At 40.1% G+C, this 6,924-nt stretch overlaps 1 long non-coding RNA gene across 1 annotated transcript; it reads left to right on the top strand.

The window, feature by feature from the left end:
• Positions 1-4,838: 4,838 nt before the first annotated feature.
• LOC122979135 lies at positions 4,839-6,024 on the top strand. Its single transcript, XR_006402803.1, has 2 exons — positions 4,839-5,662; positions 5,762-6,024. It is a non-coding gene; the product is annotated as an uncharacterized LOC122979135 (long non-coding RNA).
• Positions 6,025-6,924: the final 900 nt, after the last annotated feature.

The raw sequence follows: 6,924 nt of genomic DNA on the forward strand, positions 1-6,924 counted from the left end.
GCATTTAAGCATGTTCTGTGGTAATGTTAACATGGCAACCTGCTAGAATTTGATATAAGCTTTAGAATGTTGTCTTGTTACCTTTCTAATGTGGATAGAGTTAGCATGTTTAAACATTAATTTTCCATCTATGATTAGAAGTTTTTTTTTGTTGACAACTGAGCCAATAACACCACTTAGTAATGAACACCATAAAATGTAGCTGACCTGACATGAACCAAAGTTCTGACAGATGGAAATTCTGACCTGTTGATCATGCTATATGAAAGTTGGAGTATTTCATGGCCATAAATATAGAAATATCTATTTCTCCCTGGATCAAACTGACAGGCTGTCAGAAGCCCCAGTGAACCTGGGGCTTTTGCCTGCTTTGCCCAGTTGGTAATCCATCCTTGAAACCGACAGAAGGATGAGCATTGCCATCCCTTGAGCCACACCATTACAACTGCTAAAAATATAATTCCCTATCACATGTAATACATCTGATCTGTTTAAAATGTTGGAGGAGGGAAACATAGATTTCCTACACTTCAGTTGGAGGCATTAGAAAGCAAAATGGAGACGGATGACTTCATGGTTGGATTTACAGTTTTACAATATAACTGAATTACAAGAATTGTGAGCAGTGCTGCTGCCGTACTCTCTTATGTTTAAGTGTCATTTCCATACTATGTAGACAAATATTTGATGAGCTTGGATTGCTGTGTGGAAAGACTGTCCTTTGCTTTGGTGTCCAGAGTTCATAGTTAAGTACTTGTGTCAACATTTTGTTGAATAAATCTTTCTAATTTCTTATTATCTTTATTGACATAGGGAAAATCCTCTGAGAGCAAGTATTTTTCAACAGAGGATGCATAAGGTCTAACCTGCAGAGCAACACACATCTGTAGGATTCAAGTTGGATCTTTTTTTATTTTTTTGCATTAAGAATAACAGTCTTAATCCAATCACTGCAGCAACCTGGTTTTAGATCAACATGTGTAAACATTGTAGACTAGATAAACTCATATTGTTGATTATAAGGAAAGATGCCAGATTTTTCTATGATATTAAATGGTTTACATAAATGATGTGCACACTTGCTCAATACACATTAACAAATACATTTCAACTAAAGCTTGCTAATAGTATCATTAGTAGAATCATCAGTTCTTTTACCAATGATGGAAATAATTTTAGTATTAAGGCCTGTCCACACAGGAGGCATTTCAGTCTGTGTCTGACTGAGTAGATACCCTTCTATTTTAATCAATACAGCTGTCTAAACAGGCTGTGTAACAGCAGTGTATGTTCTGGTTTCAAGTCTATTTTCCTCTTTTTTACATGCATAACTACAGTGATTGTGTCCTGGACTGAGCGGGCCCACATGCCTGAATGAGGATTGAAACTGTTGCTGCTGTTCTCCTAACCCAGTTCAAAGGGAACATTCCCACAACATTGGCTAACATTACCTACAAGTTCTAATGATGTTTTAAAAGAAAACGTTTTAATGTAATGTTCAAAGAACGTTTTGAGGATGTTTATCATTTCAAACCATGTTCCTATAAAGTTAAATGGCATAACGTTTTAACTGCTCTTCTGAGGATGTTTTGAGGATGTTGTTGAGGTAAAATATTATGGAATGGTCTTTTTTAAAACATTCCCATAATGTTACATGATAACAAAGGAAGAACATTCCCAAAGCATCATTTGGAAAATGTTTTGAGAACATTTGGGCATAATGTTCTACCAATGTTATCTATAAATATTTTAAGAAGGTTGTCACCAAACATTTTTAGGATGTTTTAAGAGAACGTTATCCTAGAACATCCTGAGAACCAAAAACAACTTCCCACTGAAAATGTTTTAAGGAACGTTTGGGCATAAAGTTTTAAAAATGTTATCATCAAACATTTTTAGGATGTTTTTAGAGAACGTTATCCTAGAACGTTCTGGGAACCAAAAGAAAACTTCCCGCTATATATATATATATAAACTTAGCACAAAAAGTAAGGAAATTTGTGTTTGGTAGATTATTCCTTTGTTGTAAGAATGCTTCTTGGCAATAAATCTTATACTGTTGGAAAGCCTGTTTATTTCACTTTTAAATGGTGCCACATTTGTAAGGCACATGCATTTGTGGGATGAGCAGTAGAGCTGAGTATGTGGGTTGTGCCCATGAAAAATTTGCCAAATCTTCTCTGCCAATGCCAAACAGCTTATTTTACTTTTGCTATTGACTCTTGTTTTGAGCCTCTGGTACCCCAAGGTGCTGCTGATCAGGTGCCTGATTGGCTGCCGATCAGGTGCCTGATTGGCACCAGATTGGCAGCACCTGTGAGCATGGGCCCTGCTACAGTGGTGAGTAGGTGTCTGCTCCAAGAATCCGCATGCCACATTTGACTGATATGGATAGGGCCCGTGTGATAGGGAAACTTCAAGCTGGTGTTCCGCAAAACCAAGTTGCAGCATTATTTGGAGTGAGCCCTAGTACCATCTCCAAAGTGAAGGCCAAGTTACATATAACGGGGGATGTCAGAGAGAGGCCGCGAAGTGGGCATCCCAAGATGACACCCCAAGAAGACCGTTTCTTCACCCTGTCAGCACTTAAGTACCGTAGGCTGTCTTCTATAGATTTGCAGTCAAGGTTTGCAGGACGATATGGCTGACGGCTCTCTGCCCAGACAATCCGGAACAGACTGCATGCAGCCAATCTCCGGTCTCATAGGGCTGCCAGGAGGCCTGCCATGACTGCCCTTCATCGTCAGGCCCGTTTGTGCTGGTGTTGGCAACACGTGCACTGGAAGCTGAACATGTGGAGGAATGTTATGTTCAGGGATGAGTCCAGATTCTGCCTACAGCAGTTGGATCGTAGGGTCAAAGTGTGGAGAAGACGCAGAGAACGCTATGCTGATTGCTGTACTGATAGAGTAACATCTTTTGGTGGAGGCAGTGTGATGGTGTGGGGCAGCATCTCCCTCACTGGAAAAACGGGGCTTGTGATCATTGGAGGCGATCTCAATGCAGAGAGATATTGAGATGAGATTCTGCAACCAGTGACAATCCCATATCTCCACAGTCTGAGACCGAACTCTATCCTCCAAGATGACAATGCTTGCCCCCAAAGAGCGGGGTTTATCAGAGACTACCTCCAGAATTTTGGAGTGGAGAGGATGGAATGGCCTGCCAGCAGTCCTGACCTCAACCCCATTGAACACTTGTGGGATCAGCTTGGGCATGTTGTTCGTGCCAGAGTGGCCAACACAACCACGTTGGCTGACTTGCGACAAATGCTGGTTGAAGATTGGGATGCCATCCTACAGCAGTGTGTGCCCGGGCTGGTGACCAGCATGAGGAGGAGGTGCCAGGCTGTTGTGGCTGTGTATGGTTCTTCCACATGCTATCGAGGCTCCTGTTTGTTAAATGAATAAATTGTTAAATTGCCAATATGTCCTGTTTCTTCAAACTTCAATCATCCAATCCACCAAACACCAAACAAGAGTCAATGGTAGAATAAGCTGTTTGGCATTGGCAGAGAAGATTTGGCAAATTTTTCATGAGCACAACCCACATACTCAGCTCTGCTGCTCATCCCAAAAATGCAAATCCATGTTCCTTACAAATGTGGCACCATTTAAAAGGGAAATAAACAGACTTTCCAACGATATAAGATTTATTGCCAAGAAGAATATATATATATATATATATATATATATATATATATATATAAAGGCATTTATACACATTCAAAAGTGAATTCTACACTTCAGAAACACAACCTGATGCATAAAGATAGTACAACAGCGAAAAGAGTGAGAGATGCTCTGGTCAAGGAGCCGGCAGTAAAACACACATACACACTGAATGGCAGAGCCAGAAAGTGACGCAGCAGGATTCTGTGCACACTGGCCGTTAGTCTTGTTAATTAAAACTATAAAAGAACCACCACAGGAGCTCAATCACTATATCAGTGTTGCATGTTAACAGCCTAACCACAAAAATACCTTAACTGAAGTGAGGCCAGTAGCCAGGCGACTCCATACATGCAGAGGCATCCAGTATGAACACTTCCAGATGACACTGACTGGAGATGGCAATCACTGATGTGGAACTTAACATACTTTCGTTTCCTGGACTCCCAGTTTCATGCTGTTTAGCCATGTGTAGTGACAGATTGGCATGAATAAAGGACCCATACAAGCTTGTGAATTACTGTGTACTGAGGCTGCGTGTGATTTATTTTCCTCTCAAGCCAGATTACTATGCAGCAAATTTGAATTATGATGTTCAAATTGCACTGGAATATTAAGCCGTCTATGACTTCCGTAGATGAGCTGAGAAAACAAGGATGTTAGTATTGAGAGGAAGAATTTCTAAAAGCCAGTGAAAATCCTGTGATTTTCTTCATAATATTCCACAATAACTTAAAAAAGGCGATGGTGCAGGTATTTTAACATTGTCATTATTGTCCTTGTCTCTGTGTTTTATGATTTTGTTTACCTTATATTTTGCAAATTGCTTTTCTACCATGATTTGATCAGTGCTATTAGTTGATAGCCTGATAACTAATACAATATTAACTAAAATTGACTGACATCAACAATGTGGCCAGCTGGACTGCTCTATCTACTGGGTAGCCTCATGTTGTCACAAAGTGCTCCCAACTGTCTGTAATTAAGTCACATCTTCCCAATGGCGCTGATCTTAGAGTAGTAGGATGCTATTGCCCACCATCGGCATCACATGAAGTTGTACGAGTGCTTTCAGACCTCTTACATAAGTTATCAGACAAGGACTATGTTTTATTGGGAGATTTAGATTGGGACTGGCTTTCAACGTCCTCAAACTCACTTAAGAACATCTGCAATGCTCTAAATCTGTCACAATTAATTAACATTCCAACTTGGTTAAACTCAAAAAACCTGGAGAAGGCTACATTGCTTGATGTTATCCTTACAGATTCTCCATGTAAATATTCTGCAGTTGGAATATTCAGTAATGATGTCAGTGATCACTGTACAGCTGCCTGTGTTAGAAACTGCAAACTACCTCAGACTAACCCCTGTTACATTTTTAGAAGAAATTACAAACATTTTAATGAACAAGCTTTTTGCCTGATTTGTATAACAGTGACTTGGACCTTGTCTGTGAAAAGGTGGATGTTGACGTAAAAGTGAGACATAATTGTAGTCCTACTTGATCTTATATTTTGCATGTCTTATTTTTATTATATGCATCTGGTTTTAGTGAGTTGCCCTGCATGCTTTTTTTTATATGGTTTTATATTTTCTAATATTGTGTTGGACTGTGTGCATTGAACTCTAATTGATCAAGTGATGGACTAAGTGAGAACACCGGTGAGTGATTGGATGACACACCCCCCTTCACTCAGGATTGGCGGACTGGACTGAGTTCCTTCATTTTTTTGGCTGAGTGTCAGAGGTGAAGGAGGTGGAGAAGGAAGGAAAGGGAGAGAGACTTGGAGACACGGGAAGCGACGGGTTCGCTCCACAGGAAATCGGTTGCAGTTGGTCGTGGGAACCTGAGGACGGAGACTACTCGTTGAAGCAGCATGAATACACTGGAGGAAAGGTGAAGCTGGGACAAGGAAGCAGACAGACCACAGCGGGACGAGCCAGGCGTCGATGACGAAGACTTGGTTCAACGCGCACTATTACGATAAGTAAAGGAATGTGTAACAGGCTACTCTGAGGGTGTGTGTGTGTGCTAGTGGTAGTCATAGGTCACTTGATTGAGGATATTTATTTTCCTCCTCTTACAGTGGCTCCGTATACAAGGTCCCGGAAGAAGTGGCGTGACTGGAGCAGAGGAGCCGACAGCTGCAGGACTTCCTTTCCCCCTCGTGTCACAGAGAACTTTAGTATCCCCCTTCCCCTATCTATTTATTGGCCCACCATTGGAACAGACATTTTAAGGATTTTTTTTATTCCATTTTAAAGATTCTTGGTTACCACAAGCTTCTTTTAAAATAACTCATTCTCCGCCTTGTTTTAACAACTTGTGAATAAAATTCCTGCATTGTCACTGTGCGTGCGTTGTATTTTTTAACAGTGGAAATTCAAGCTGGTATTTTTAAAAGAACCTCACACTTGTGCGACATTGACTTGGCATGGAATTATTTTAAAACAACCCTCTTGGCCCTAATTAATAACCATGCACCTCTGAGAAGATTTAGAGTCAGTAAAGACAACCCATGGTTTAATGAATCTATCTCATCCTCTGTCAGAGAAAGAGATAAGACATGGGCCAAGGCTAAAAGAAGTTAGGATGCTAGAGACTGGGTATAAAGATGCAAATACCCTAAATTGATTAAAAAAGGTGAGTAATACCTTGACTTAATAAATGAAATCCTAAATGAAATCTCAATGTAGATGTTAAAGACAGTGTTGCCACCTCCTTAAGTTGCCCTGGAAATAGTTTTAAAGTTTTCCCCATTTCTCCCACTCAAGTTAACAAAGCTCTATCAAGTCTTGATTGTAAGAAGTCTGCTGGTCCTGACCAAATTGAGTCTTATTTTTTAAAAACAGCTGCAGATCTGTGAGACCCATTGCCAACATATTTTTTTTTAATCTTTGTCTAAGCAGTGGTTTGAGCCCCAGCTCCTAGAAGTCAGCGTTTGTCCTTCCTTTATTTAAAGATGGAGATTCCTCTGTCCTGGATAATTATCGCCCTATTTACAGACTGTCCATTATAGCTAAAGTATTTGAATCCCTTGTAAACAGCTAAAACACTTTTTGTCTGATAATAATCTTTTAAGTCTCAGTCAGGTTTTAGACAAGGGCATAGCACTATAACTGCATCAGTTATTATGCAGTTATTACTGCTCTGAATGATAAAACATCATGTGCTGCACTTTTTATTGACCTATCCAAAGCATTTGATTCAATGAATCATGGTCTTCTCCTGCAAAGACTCAAACATATA

This window comes from Thunnus albacares, chromosome 3, assembly GCF_914725855.1.
Source record: "Thunnus albacares chromosome 3, fThuAlb1.1, whole genome shotgun sequence".
Lineage (NCBI taxonomy): Eukaryota > Metazoa > Chordata > Actinopteri > Scombriformes > Scombridae > Thunnus > Thunnus albacares.